This window comes from Pagrus major, chromosome 16, assembly GCF_040436345.1.
Source record: "Pagrus major chromosome 16, Pma_NU_1.0".
NCBI classification, from domain to species: domain Eukaryota; kingdom Metazoa; phylum Chordata; class Actinopteri; order Spariformes; family Sparidae; genus Pagrus; species Pagrus major.
The window spans coordinates 4,275,257-4,289,306 of record NC_133230.1 but is presented as its reverse complement, the minus strand read 5'-3'; the positions used below and the strand labels follow the sequence as shown (position 1 = coordinate 4,289,306).

Genomic DNA, 14,050 nt, shown 5'->3' with positions numbered 1-14,050 from the left:
TAGTGAACAAAGAACACTTTTACTTCGATACTTTAAGTTCTTTTTGTTATTAATACTTAGATGTGGTTTTGAATGCAGGACTCTGTCGTGGAGTATTTTCACAGTTTAGTATTAGTGCTTCTACTTCATTAAAGGATCTGAATGCCTCTTTCACCACTGTCTCTTTGTCACTCAAGTTTTCTGGTTCCAAGTGTTCGGAGAGGCTTTGTGCCTGTAGCTCTTCCTACTCTGGATTAACTCAAACAATAAGATTATTTTTCCGCCCTCAGAAAATAATGTGCAAGAGCAAATATTTGTGTGAGAGCGCACGCTCGCTCACAAGTGCTTTAAATAGACAGACGGGAGGGGGATGCTGACAGGAAGACACACGTTCAGAGTTAAAGAAATCTCGACAAAAACACAGACAGGTAACAAAAAATCACAATCTCACGTTCATGTGCGCACCTCTCTTTGTCTCTGTCACACATGTAGGAACACACAAACACGTCTCATGAAAGGGCACCCCGGGGAGATGAAGTGAAGAGGTGAGGCGTCACCAGATAGCCTGTTCAGGGCATGTGTGAGACAGAGGGAGGCGTGTTTGTGTATTTTGGTGTATTTTCATACTTTTTGTGCAAACAGCAGAGACAAAAAGTCATTTGAGAAGAAGGCTGTGAGGTTGAACGTGAGAAACGAGACACAGTGCGTGCGTGTGTTGATTTCAATACATACAGTGCACAGATAGTGTGACTTGCAAGGGGAGAAACTGTTTTGGTGTCTGTGTGCTCTGCTAAGAGAAAGAAGAGGTGATGCAGGAGGGAGAGTGAGAGTGTAGCTGTTTTGGCATCTGTATAAAAGACACAGACAGAAATAAGGAGCTTAAATGCACATATTTTGGATGGAGCCTCCAACTGTGCCCCAATCAGGTTTTATAGCGCTTTGTCTCCAGAGTATAGTGAGGAAAGGATGATTCAACAAAGTAAAAATAGCAGTAGAATTTATGGCAAAACTCTCAACAATATTCGCCAGTAAAATGTGCCAAATGTCAGTAGCAACAGTTATAATAGGGAAACATGAAACAAGAAAAACGCCTCTGCTCATGATTTCCTATTCAATGTCAGAATGATTGTTGTATGTTTCTGCAAACCACAGGTGAAACTTAATGTGTCTTAGTGTTGAAACTTTTCTTTTCATTCAATTTTAAAAATGTATGTTGTGACTAGGGCTGCTCGATTATGGGAAAAATCATAATCACGATTATTTTGATTGATATTGTAATCACGATTATTAAAGACGATTATTCATTGATTTGAGAACAAGCATTTATTGAACTTTTAACTCTGGTATTTCTTTTAACACGATAAGTTTGAACTGAAAAGCAAGAAAAATGCAAATAAATAAGACAAATATATTAATAAAATGAATTAAATAATATGTAAAAATAAAAAATCATAGGTCCGTTGTGGTGGCAAAATATAATGCTGTTGACACTTCTCTTGCAACTTTTCTGCGACATTCATCATAAAGGGCAGGCAGCGCAATTCTGCTGAAATGGTGACGTGATGGTAACACTTACTACCGCTTGTCCAATGTGTTAATCAGTTTATTGAACCCCAGCTCGCTAACGGTGTTGATAGGGCACATGTCCTTGGCAATCATGTATGTGACGGCATCCGTTATTGTCAATTGTTATTGTCCTTAATTGAGGACTGTGTGGCGGTGGCAGGAGTCGAGGAGCTTTTCATTTTGTTCCTTCACTGCTTGGTCATGTATTACTCTGTGTGTGGACTTTAAATGGTTAAATAAATTGGTCGTGTTCCCTTGAGGTGCAGACACGGTTGCGTGACATATCTTGCACAATATCTTCGTTTGCTCCGAGTCAGACTCCTCGAAACCGAAGTGTTTCCACACCACAGAATTCGCTTTATCTTTCTTCCCGACCAAAGGCTGCCTTTCTGCCATCTTCTTCCGTCTTCTTCTACACGTTTTTTCCAAACACCCACTGGCAATACGCACGGCGTGGCTGAAAGCGAAACTTTTCAGGCGGGGGCGGAGCGGAGCGCACAGGTGGAGATGGAAGGGTTCGCTGCATTTTCCACACAAGACAGAGCAGAATGATCGTTTTATTACGATTATCTTGCTTTCATGATCGAGGGAAGCCAAAATCGAAATCGAAAACAAAATTCAATTAATCGCCCAGCCCTAGTTGTGACAGCGTTATGCTTATGTTCTGGTTAGGTTTAAGCACAAAAACCACTTGGTTAGGGTTCAGAAAAGATCATGTTTTGGGCTTAAAATGCCTGTTTTGGTCACCATGGACACAGCAGTGTCACGCCTACAGCTCTTAATCATTCCCATAACTGTGTTTGCATGTGGTATCTTTTCAGTCTGGACCTTACTTGTGTGAGAGGGACAGTGACATCTGAGAAGCTGGAGAGGAATTCAATGTGCATGCAGGGATGTGTCATGGCTGCCAGCTACAATAGTCCCATTTAGGACCATTTTCAAGAATGTGTTGTCCCCATTAGTCACTTAGACACAAAAACAATACCAGAGTTACCCTCTAAGACATCAACAAGACGTAAAGACCAGAGTGAGGCCTGTAGAGAGCCCAGTTTGATGGCGTATTTGCAGGTGAAATTGGTCCCATTTGGTTTTAACTGCACTGTGTTCCTGGTATGTGGAGACTGGAAGATCGAGCACTGGTTGTGGGTGACATCCGCACTGACATTGGCTTTGCACCAGCTGGTGAAAGAAGCTGTGAGCTGGAAAGCAAGAACTCTCAATTTACTTGTCGATCTCAGTTTCCTCGTCACCCCTGTTACAAGCTCTGAGGCCATAAAAGTGGGATCACGGCTACATGATAGTGAGATGAGATTCGTCTGCGACTTGGCTTCCGTTTATTTGTGTGACTAAGCGAGGAGTTCAGCGAATGTCGTCTGGGTCTTCCTCTCTGTGTTCTCATTATGGCTTACTGGGAGGAGACCCAGGACCAACTGGTGTGCTGACATCTCCCAGCAGGTCCAAGAACGCCATGAGCTGGAGCATGTTGTGGAAAAAAGGATGTCTGGGCTGCAATCAGATCCCAAACTGGACGGATGGATGGTTGCATATACCGACCGTCCACAATTCTGTGACTTGTTTTGTCACTATTTTAGACAGAGAAAGCTTAATAAGAGTAATAATTATTCATGAATAGTACTCAAAGAAGTAAATGTCAGCTCACTGTTCACGTCAGTCCCTGTGGTATTTTCTTTATTTTACATCTACGTCTGCACTCTTATCCACAGGGCCCGCAGTGGGAATAAGGTTCAGATCTAACATCCCAGACATTACAGGCAATCAACAGTAAAGACTTCAAGTGTCAAATCCACTGTGCTCAAACAAGAGTCAGGATTTTAAAGGTCAGAATGACAGCACCCAGACAATAGTTGAAACAAATAGCTCTGTTTCCCCAGATTGTTCTCTAACTGAGAAAATTGGCAACAATTACATCAAGACTGACACTGGACTCTTTTATCAAGTCCCTGGATTTACTGGCACAACAAAGAAATACCAGATTGAAGGGAACATCCTCTCCCCAGTCTCCCTCCTCGCTGCGCTCACAATCCGATGACATTTCAAGTGAATTTTTTCTCCCAGCATTGTGGCAGTTATTAAGCTCCCCTTCTTCGTCCCAGTCCATTTTCAACATTGACAAATCAGAGATGTAAAACACCTGTTCTGCTTTGTGCACTTTGAGCATCACACGTTAATACAACTAAAGACGGGGATAACATAATGAGAGCAGCGGGATAATAGGATGTCTTGTTGACAACCAGTTGTTCTGTGGTCAGGATCATTGTCATCTTGTACGACGCCCTCCTCTTGCCTCTTGGCATGGTGCAGCCCGGGTGCAGCTGGCAGGGTGGACGAGGTTCAGGATGCTGTCAGCTGTGCCCTCTGCTGGGCTCTGTGACCAGGCTGGAAGACAGATGACTTGTTCAGGGCCAGGTGGATCTCACTTCTGTGAGTGAGTCTGGATTAAGTCCTCAGTACCGGTTTTCTCCTGGGCTAAAAGTTATTAAAAATACTACAAGCATGCAAATTAATTTAATTCACGTATTGATCTGTTATTGGTTCATCACCTGCAAAAGCCTCACCTGTAATTTGTGTTTAATGCTTTAATACAAAATGTTATCATGCTCACTGGTGATGGCATCAGTAAGTACATGTACTCAAGTACTGTACTTAAGTACAATTTGGATAAAGTTGTACTTTACTTAAGTATTTCCATGTTGTGCTTCTTTGTACTTTTACTCTACTTAACTAAATTTATTCTACAGTTATAGTTACTACTGTTGATACTTAAGTATATTTATTGCCAGAAGATTACTTGCGAGCACATTTAATATCAGATACTAGAAGACTTTTGCTCATACTATTCACAATATCTTTAGTATGACTTTTGGGTACTTTTTTTTACAACACTGACTAGTAATATGTAATATATTACATTTTGGAAGTTAACTTGCCCAACAGTACAAGTAAAAGTAACTAATACATACACTATTTACGTGTATGTAGATACTGTGTACTATGGGTCGACTGATTACCTGAATATCTGATCAGCTATCTGGTAATTTTTGTATGTAAATTATGAATGTAATCTGAAAAGTATCTAGTAACTTAAGTTACCAAATAAATACAGTGAGTAAAAAGTTACATCTGCCTCCAAATTGTAGTGAAAAATGGAAACACTCGAAATAAAGTACAAGTACCTCAAAATAGAACTTCAGTATAGTACTCGAGTAAATCCCTGTTACTGGTTACTCTCATGTAAAATAGGCTAATACGTTACTCTACAGTATTAGTGTCTGTGTAGAGTATTGCGTTACTGGTTACACTACTTTTAAAGTACCTTAAAATAGATGAGGGTAATACTTTTTCGTTACTATAGCCTCAGAGTAACGCGGTCTCTCATCATTCAGAGCTCATCGTTTTCAGGACTCCTCTGGCACCGTGACGCAACGAGATAACTTGGCTCCCGTGCAACCTAACACCCACCTGTAAACCGGCGGAACGGGTAAAATAATTGGCTGCCATTACAGGTGATTGATTTGTTGACAGCCAATCAGGCAACAGAGATACACGAAAGCGCTGATTGGCCTTCCAAAGTGGAAGCGTTTGCAATACTCCCCGGGCTGTCCCGGAGTGGAAACTAAAAGGGAAAGCGAGGGGACGCTTTCATGTTGTCGGCAGCGACTTAACAAAACAAACGCACCCGACAGCTCCGCGCGGGAAGAAGAAAAGAACATGTCACCTGTCGAGAAGGAAGGTGTGTTTGTTTTAATGAGTGAAGCTGGCAGACAGCGAGCAGAGGAATGTAAATTAACGAGGAATGGACACAACTTAGTGACCGCTTCACAGGTACGGAGTCAGCAGTTTCCCTCTCCTTTGCTTACTATGGCCACATCCCAGTTCTCCTAATTGCTACCATGTTTCCCTCCTTTGCATCTTTTCCCTGCGTAATTACGCACAGCTCTGAGCACAGACGCCCTTATATGGTTTCTTATAGTGCAGGTAATGAAACGTTTTCCTCATTAATGAGATGTATTATGTCACCCACAAGCAGCCCCTCTGATGTTAATCACGATGCTTCTTTTTTAACATCAGCATGCTAGCGTTTAACTGCTGCGCCACAGTTCATCCTCACAGAGACTCTGGCTAATTATTGTTCATTTTTATGGAAATCCATTTTTGGGCCCAAAACATCACACAGAAACACATCAAATACCCTCCTCTCCTCTTATCGTATAAAACATTGTTCTTCTGGTCTCAAAGACCATTTGATCTCTGTACTAAAACTGCTGCATTTAGCACATTTGTACCAACTAAAGATCTGTGTTGAGACTTCTAAGCAAAAGCCCAATGCTAATTTTAACTCCCCAAAGATTTGGGGACAAAATAGCTCTTGAATTAGTTCTTTTTCGCAGTTTAAGAGACAAACTGCCTCCCTGATGTTAGAAGCTGGTCATCATGGCAGACATGAGGAAGGATACATGATTATTCAGCAAAAGTCTTTTGAAGAGCTTCACATCTCCAGTGTTTGACCGACCTGTGTGGACCCACACTTGGCAGCCATACATCTGCAGATGATGTATGATGTATGTTGGATCTTGCTGTAGACTCTCAGCTTCGCCATAGCCTCAGACATGACTTGACCTTTCACTTCTTTTAAAGGATTTACTGTCAGTTAAGGTTAGTTAATGCTTCTCTTTCTTCTAGTTTAGCAGCTTAACAACATCCAGTTCCATCACAGATGCTACTCATCTTTTTGTTTTATCGTGTGTCACCGTGTGGTCACCTCAGTGCCGGAGCTAAAGAACCATAAAGCTTTGTTTTGAGGCATTACTACATGAGGAGGAGGGAAAATGGAAGGAATTGTGCTCGTATACCTTTTTACTTAAGTAGTAGGAGAATAAAAGTAGTACTATGGAGAGAAAGTAACAGAACACAAGGTAGAAAATGTAACACAAGCACAAGAAGAACAAAACTATTAGAAAATAAGACGACAAAAAGAGCCAAGAGAAGCAAAGAAAGTTTCACAAATCTTGTCTTAAAGTCAGAGTGTCATTGAGTTTAAACGAGGCTGTTAATAGCTGCTTCCATTAACATATTGTGAAGAGCATTTTGAAGTACTGAATCAGAAAAGGTTTGGTGGAAAAGGCGTAGTTAGAAAATACATCCTCAATATTGGAAAAAAGAAAGTTCTGAGACTCTCTTGAGGCACTCAATGAGAGATGAGAACATCTTTTGCAAATAAGTCCTGATAGCGAACATTTAACTCACATGACTGATCAGCTGAAGTAACTGTGTTCACAACCCGCCTCTTCCTGGATACTGCCATAAGATTCCCATTCCCAGATGAATTCCCTGGTGTTTTCCCTCCCAGCCAGTGGATGGAAATGCACCTAATTCGCAATTTATCCTTCTTTTCTTTTTTGTTTTTAAGCTCACTCCAAATTTCCCTGACCGTTACATAGAAACACACCTTTTTTTTCTGTAAATGTTCCTCTAAAATATGTTTACCTGACAGCATCTATTAAATGTATAGTCTGAATCTGCAAATGACTACAGCCATGATGTGAGTACGGTGGAGGAAGAAGTAGTTGAAAACAATCTGGACTCATCTGCTTGCTCTTAGTTCTAGTCCTCCTTATCACCAGGAAGTGTGAATGTCCAAACCGTCAACATTTCACTGTAAAATGACCTAAATCGAATGCATTTTAATAGTTAAAAAGAGAGTGCATTGGAGTTTTTGTGTGATTTGTATGTCTACATGTAGCCTCATCCACAGAGCACATCTGACAGACTCATTTGAATCCATGACGCTCTCCTACCATCACATTTTCACATGTGTATGGATGCTTAAGTGCATCTATTTGACTCCTTTTACCTACTCAAAATACCTCTGAGAAGATCTGAACAAAATTTCCAACAAAAAGCAGATTCTTTCTGTGTTAAATATTATTATAATCACATGCAGTATCTCTAATTTATATTCACATAAAAGTCTTCATTATCATAATATCCAATTTAGACTTTTTAGAGGCACTGATTGAAGTCTTGAGCCTTTATCTTTTTATTTCCTTTCAAACAGTGATCCAGTTATCTAAATTCAGTGTAATAATCATTTCACTCCCCAGTCGTATCACTCACACCACCGAGGAGCTCAGTCCAAAATCAATTTATTATTATCTCGCACCACATAAATGTGTCTGCAAAAAAAAAAAAAAAAAAATCATGATCTCTACTTCAAAAGAGCCAAATTATTTTCTCACTAGCAAAGTGGCTTTTTGAAATGATAAAAAAAAAGAAGAGTTTTTTGATCAAGCTCTCAGGACTCACATGCACGCCCACACACACTTTTAATTCTGAGGAGACAAAAAGAAAAATGCCCAAATTTTTAGTTGTGTGGTTATTCTGGAACGGCTTTGGAACGATATTGACTTTCTTCAGGATGGATTAGTCGCTCGGTTTTTCGTCAATCCGGGGAAGGAAATTAGTATTCTGCATCGGAGCGGTCTCTTGGTCCTCCTCTAAATTTCATCATGTTTTACTGAATCAATGATACAGAGCAAAAAGGACCCGATCACAGCGTATTCTGAGGACCAATTATTGTCCAAATTAATCTTGCTACAAACTAAATTTATGGAAAAAATAGCATTTTTTTTTCCACTCTTGTGCCACTGTGTGGATTAATGGATTTACACAAACGTGTTTGTTCTTCCACATTGATTTGGTGCGTTTGTGTGCATGCATTTATGAGAGGAATATTATTTGTTTTGTTGTGTTTTGGCTCCGCTAACGGGGGAGAGGAGAGAGGGCATTATTAGTGGCTGTGAAAAACGGAGACGACATCGCAGAAAGAAACTCCCAGCAGACACACAGTGAGTCATCTCGGTTAAAAAGTGTTCGGGGAGGCACAGTTAGCTAATAAGGAGCTACAGTATACAGTGACAAAAAGCACGGTCCCTTGGTAGTACTGTCAAAGATTTAGCAAACAATCCAAGAGCCTGTTATCGCTAATAGGATTCATCATCCTGTCTATAGTGAAGTCACTCAGGCATGCAGCAGCTGATGAAGAGAACGACGGTCTTCATGTGAGATCTGGTTACAAACAGCTACTTCATCACTCATGAGCTCAGATCTTTGTGAGTTCAGTCGATATTGTGAACTTGGAGTTGTGACTTGGAACTAAAAGTTTAAGAGCTGCTGCTGAGACATTGATTTTAAGACACTGTCTTCAGCCGTCTTGGGGATACACTCTTTAAAATGTTTTGTAAAGTAAGTTGTTCCACCGCCACGTTATGTTTTAATGTTTATTTTCATAGCTCAATATCACAAACAATGTCTCAATCGACTTTACACGCCCACAACAAGGCCTGGAGTTAATTATTATGTTCAGCATCAGTCAATCTATTGATAGTCTTTCATCTTACTTTATTCATCATTTAACGACTCTATCTGCTTGAAAAGAACAAAGTGAAGAAACTTTTTTAATATCCAGATGTTTTTAGGGGGCATATCTGCAAAACATTGTCTAAAAAATGTATTTAATTTGTTTTCCCAATCATTATTATGTATTTAACATGTTTTTATAGCAACAGACTGCTGCAGGGATGAGTCCTAAAACCTGGAAATAAGCATCTTTGCACTTGAATCAGTAGGTTTTGGTTTAGATGCCTGAAATTAGGTCTGTGGTCAAGAGATTGTCACATTTTGGTCCGCAATAAAATACGTAATAAGTAAATCATTCTCTCTCACCCTCACCTGTGAATTTTAAAGCATTTACGTATCTTCAAAGACTAAAGTGGCTAAATTAGACTACTGAAATCGTCAGGAACATTAAACGTCATCACACCGAACACGAAGACTCATCTACTCACTAGTCGGCCTTCTAACTGTACAACTTATGGACTGATTAATATATAGTAAAGTGTGTATAGTGTAGTGTGGTAGGAAGCTCAGATGTGGTGTTGCAACCGGGATGTAGTTCGTTTAAAGCCTGACGTTAGCTTTTCACTGCTGTCGATCGCAATCACGCTTTAAAACGCTTCATAATATTCAATCAATAAAAATAATTCCACTTTGACTTGACCAGAAACTACTCTGCTCTAGTCTAGTCTCCTCTCCTTTGATATCTGACCTAAATGATAATCTTCATTTTAATATTTTAATATGCTCTATCAAGTTTACAGTTTAAGAGATCAGCTGTTACATCAGAAATAAATGTTAGGCATTGAGAGAGAACTGAATGGTAGAGGAGTGATTTTCTGAACATTCCCGCCTCATTTGCAGCAACAGTTTCTTCTCGCTGTAATAGTTTTTTCAAATTCTCTATCCGAAGGAGTTTGCTTGCATTTTGTGCAGAAGAAGAGTCAAATGATACCAGACACATCCAGAGTCTGAAGACGAGCAGCAAACTGCAGCCTCGATAATAAAAATGTAGTGAGATTAATCTCTTTCTGACAGTGTCAATCAAAACTGAACAGGTAGAACTTGTGTTTGAGCTGTTGGACTTCATTGCGTTAGATTTTCCAGTCTTACTGAACAAAGTGGCCACTGAGTGTTGTTGTTTCAGCACCACACAAAGCACAAGTTGCCAATTTAGCCCAAGTTCTTTAAGAAGAAAAAAGGAAACGCGGCTCAAAAAACTTCAAATACAAAAGGAAATAAAAAATAAAATTGCCTTGGACGGCAATTCAGTTTGAAAGAATTCCCCGTCCTCAGACAGTCTGCTGTGTGTCTGTGTGTCTGTGTAAGAAGATGTTTTACAAATAATAAACAGAAAGTTACAAGAATTCATAGAATTTAAAAACACATGGGATTTATAATCCAACAATGGATTTATATAATAAATCCCACACTTTGAATGTCTCTGTAGGGAACACAACTCAAAGTTCAACGGGCTGTAAACTTGTTCCTATTGTTTGTTTTATCGACTCACAAAAACCGCTGAGTCAGGCCTACTGTATGCAAACACATAACTCATTTTATCACTGTCATCGCTCTCTCTGCTCTCGTCCCAGTTTTATCGACATCGTTGACATATCGAGAATTAAATCTCATCGAGCTTCTTCTATTTGATGCGACGCGAACGCTTTGTGCCGAGCGGCTCTGAGATTTTTAAAGGAAGCTTCCTCCAGTTTGGCGGTTGGCTTCTCGGCTGATGGCAGTGACTTATGTCCGGTGGCTGTGGAGGAGCCCGGAGGAGTTTAGGTGGGAGGCGGAGAGAGACGTGAGGAGCCGCCCGATGAGAGGAAGGCGGCTCGAGTCCTTTTTCACCATCCCCGCATTTGTTTACTCTGAGCAGAGAGTCGAGAGGAGGATAAGAAAGGTGGTTACTTTGTGTCTGCTGTGAGGTTTTTCCTGTTAATCTCACCCACTGTTGTCTTTTAAATGTTAGTAGCCGCAGCTGTAAAGCAACATGTTTGTATGCCTGCAGGATTAACCAGTGCTTCTGATTCATGTCCCACAACACTGTCAACAGTTTCTCAGTTAAAGCTAATTTGGACAGTCCCACGCATTGTTTGTCAAAAAAACAGCAAATTCCTCTTTTGCTGTTTATTTTTTGGTGTCTAGCCGCGAGGATGAAGCCAGAGATCACAGGAATGAAAAGTGAATTCAGGTTTTTGTTTCGAGGCTTCCTGTTTCTGTTTCCTTGAAACTATTTCTGTAATTTCCCACGAATGTGCTCCTCGAACCGTGGCAGGTGTGTTTGTGCGCAAAAAACTGAAAGGACGGGGAGAGATGAGTGGAAGGGATGACGCGAGCGGAGAGGAAATCGGAGAGAGAAAGACAAAGAGGGAAGAGAAACAAAGCAGGAGCAGAGAGGGAGAAGCTCAAACAGATTATTTACCTCAGTGGGATAAACAGGGAGGCATATAGGATGGAACGAATTTGAATGACAAGGCAACTGATTTCTCCTAATTGGTTTTGACTGTCTCTCTTTGAACTGCCGGTGCGCCGCGGCTGTGTTTCCAGGCAAACAGCTATCTGTCGCAATCTGGAGTGCTGCTTAATTTCTCCGACAAATATCAAACCCCCCTCTCCACGCTGGATTAGTCTCAATTTAATAAGATTTGTTGCTGTGTTTGCTTTTTTTCTTTTGCCTCGAAGCTTATAGGAAGAAACCAAACCTGGCTTTAAGGTTTCTTCCGTGCTCCACCTTTGCATATCAGAACACCCACACACGCCACCCACACATCTGCTCCCACCTACAGTTACTTGGACGAGAGGAGCGAAAGGAAAATCATTTTTAAGTGTGTTTAAATATTTTTTTTCTCTTAAATCGAGTGCAGAAAACCACCACAGGGGTGAGATAACATCCCGTATTTCCAATGCAAATGTGCATTTCAAGAGTTTTCTCCGAGCGAGTGAAGCATCTTGACATAAGGCTGATTCTTCTTCGGGTTTTTTTTTTTTTTTCAAGGTACTCGTGATCCAAGAAAACTCGTGAGTGGAGCTGATTTGCATCGAAAACGAATGACATTGTCTCACCCTGCAGTTTCGTTCGCCACGTTACATAAGTTGCAGCAGATTTTAAGGCTCTATAGTGGAATAAATGATTTGTTGAGGGAGATATTTTCTTTGGCACACTAAGTGCCGCCTGTCAGGACCCCGGCGATGATGAGCTCTTCACTTGAGTGGCAGATGAATTCTCTCAGAAGGCTCCACAAACATCCCAAACCCACAGCAACAAGCGTCTCGCCTCACTGTGTGTCTAGACTTTTTATTGACAGCTCGCCGCTAAATTAGCCCGAGTCCTCTGAAGGGGCTGAGAAGTCACCTGCCAGGTACATGGCAGTTAACCCTTTATCTTCTCCACAGCTACAGCAAACTTCAGCTCAGGATATAGACTTCATTCAGATATGTCTCTCCTGTTTTATCTGATCATCTCCAGAGTCACGTAACCCAGAGAGAGTTAGCTGCAGTTTGAGCCAAACGCAAACGTAGAGTTCTGACAGCCTCGTCAGTCCGCCGGGAGGAAAATTAGCGAGCTTCTGCCTTTTTATTGGGATACTGCCTTCGCTCCTTATCACTTGATTGAGCTGTGATCGAATCAAATTTGATTAAGACTTAATTATCAAACCGGCTCGCTGCGCAGAGTTTCAGTGTGCAGTGACACAGAAATGCTTTCGGACATGATTTCTTGGAATCTGTCAGGCGGTGGAAAACCAATTCTTCTCACTTGTTCGAAACTAATCAACGTCATTTTTCAGATTGTTTAAATGCTCTCCAAATATACAGAGAGAGCAGTGAATGGTGATGTCCATAATACATCTGCACACTTATATTGGACATGTAATTAACCCCTTCACATACAGCCTCGCCCCCCTTTTTTCTGTCAAGCGTCCTCCCCCATCTGACAGAACTTCATATATAATCTGTTCCAGCTCTTTATCAAAGCTACTTGATATTTACACTGGGTGAGATATTCAAACCCAAGGGTCCATTTTTTATGGCTGCACCGTTCCCTCAAATTGAAATATTCTAGATGTCTCTGTGATTTGCATACTCTTACACATTTCACAGACATTCAACGTGACATATATTCTTTAGTTTGTGAAAACTTTTGAACAAAGTTTGGCTGCACAATGTGTGATGTGATAGACTAAACTTCTAAATTTCCTTTTCCAAGCAGTTTCTTGCAGCGCGTGTCCAGATACTTATAAAACCAAAGACATTTCCATCAGCTTCAGTTATACTTTGTGTTTTGTGCTAATTAGCGAGTGTTAGTATGCTAACAGAACAAAATAAGATGGGGAACATGGGAAATATTATTTTACACTTGTCACATGCATCCATTCACACACTGATAGCATACTCTTACATATATGCAAGGTGCCAACTGCTCATCAATTTGGGGTTCTGTATCTTGCTCGAGGACACTTCCACATGCAGCTGGGGAAGCCGGGCATTCGAACTTCAAATTACTCGACGACCCGCTCTACCTCCTGAGTTACAGCCGCCCCTAACTTGTTGATCATTTAGCTCATACCAGCACTGTGCGTAGATGCAGCCTCACAGAGCCACTAGCATGGCTGTAGACTCTTATTCTTGTAATTTGTAGTATGGATGCACTGTATGTACTGGACACATGGATGAATTAAAAAAACACGACATTTTTATGAGTGAGTCTCAGACAGCTTAGAATAAACAAGCGTTTACTGCTCAGGGGAATAAAGCTTGCATGTTATTAGTGCCACATGGAACGAGACAACAGTAAACACGTCGTCCCCGCCACAAACCGAGCAGCCCCTCTCTGGGCCAATCTTCAACAAATATGACACTTTGTTTTGACTGGAGCTGAAACACTTCGGTTTAATTTTGAACATGTCAGGATGTATTGGTGAGATGCATCTAACCCCCTCGTTTCATCAAAATCCAGTCAGCGGTGTCAGATGTATTCTACGTGACAACTGTATGAATTCATGAATAATACAGCGCTCCCTTCGGGTTTATGAATATAATTTTAGAAATGCTGGGATTCGGTAGCGAGATGCATCGTTGACCAAGTCGATCG

The 14,050-nt window shown here is 40.9% G+C and overlaps 1 protein-coding gene across 2 annotated transcripts in view; it reads left to right on the top strand.

The window, feature by feature from the left end:
• gfra4a (GDNF family receptor alpha 4a) overlaps positions 1-14,050 on the top strand; it is a 105,681-nt gene that overhangs the window by 54,277 nt on the left and 37,354 nt on the right. Inside the window, exon 1 of one of the 2 annotated variants that reach the window (XM_073483996.1) lies at positions 5,333-5,388. The exons of the other annotated variant lie outside the window; for it this stretch is intronic. The gene's annotated coding sequence lies outside the window, so the exon portion shown is untranslated. Of the gene's footprint in view, positions 1-5,332; positions 5,389-14,050 lie in introns of those variants that run through there. 2 annotated transcript variants of the gene reach the window in all.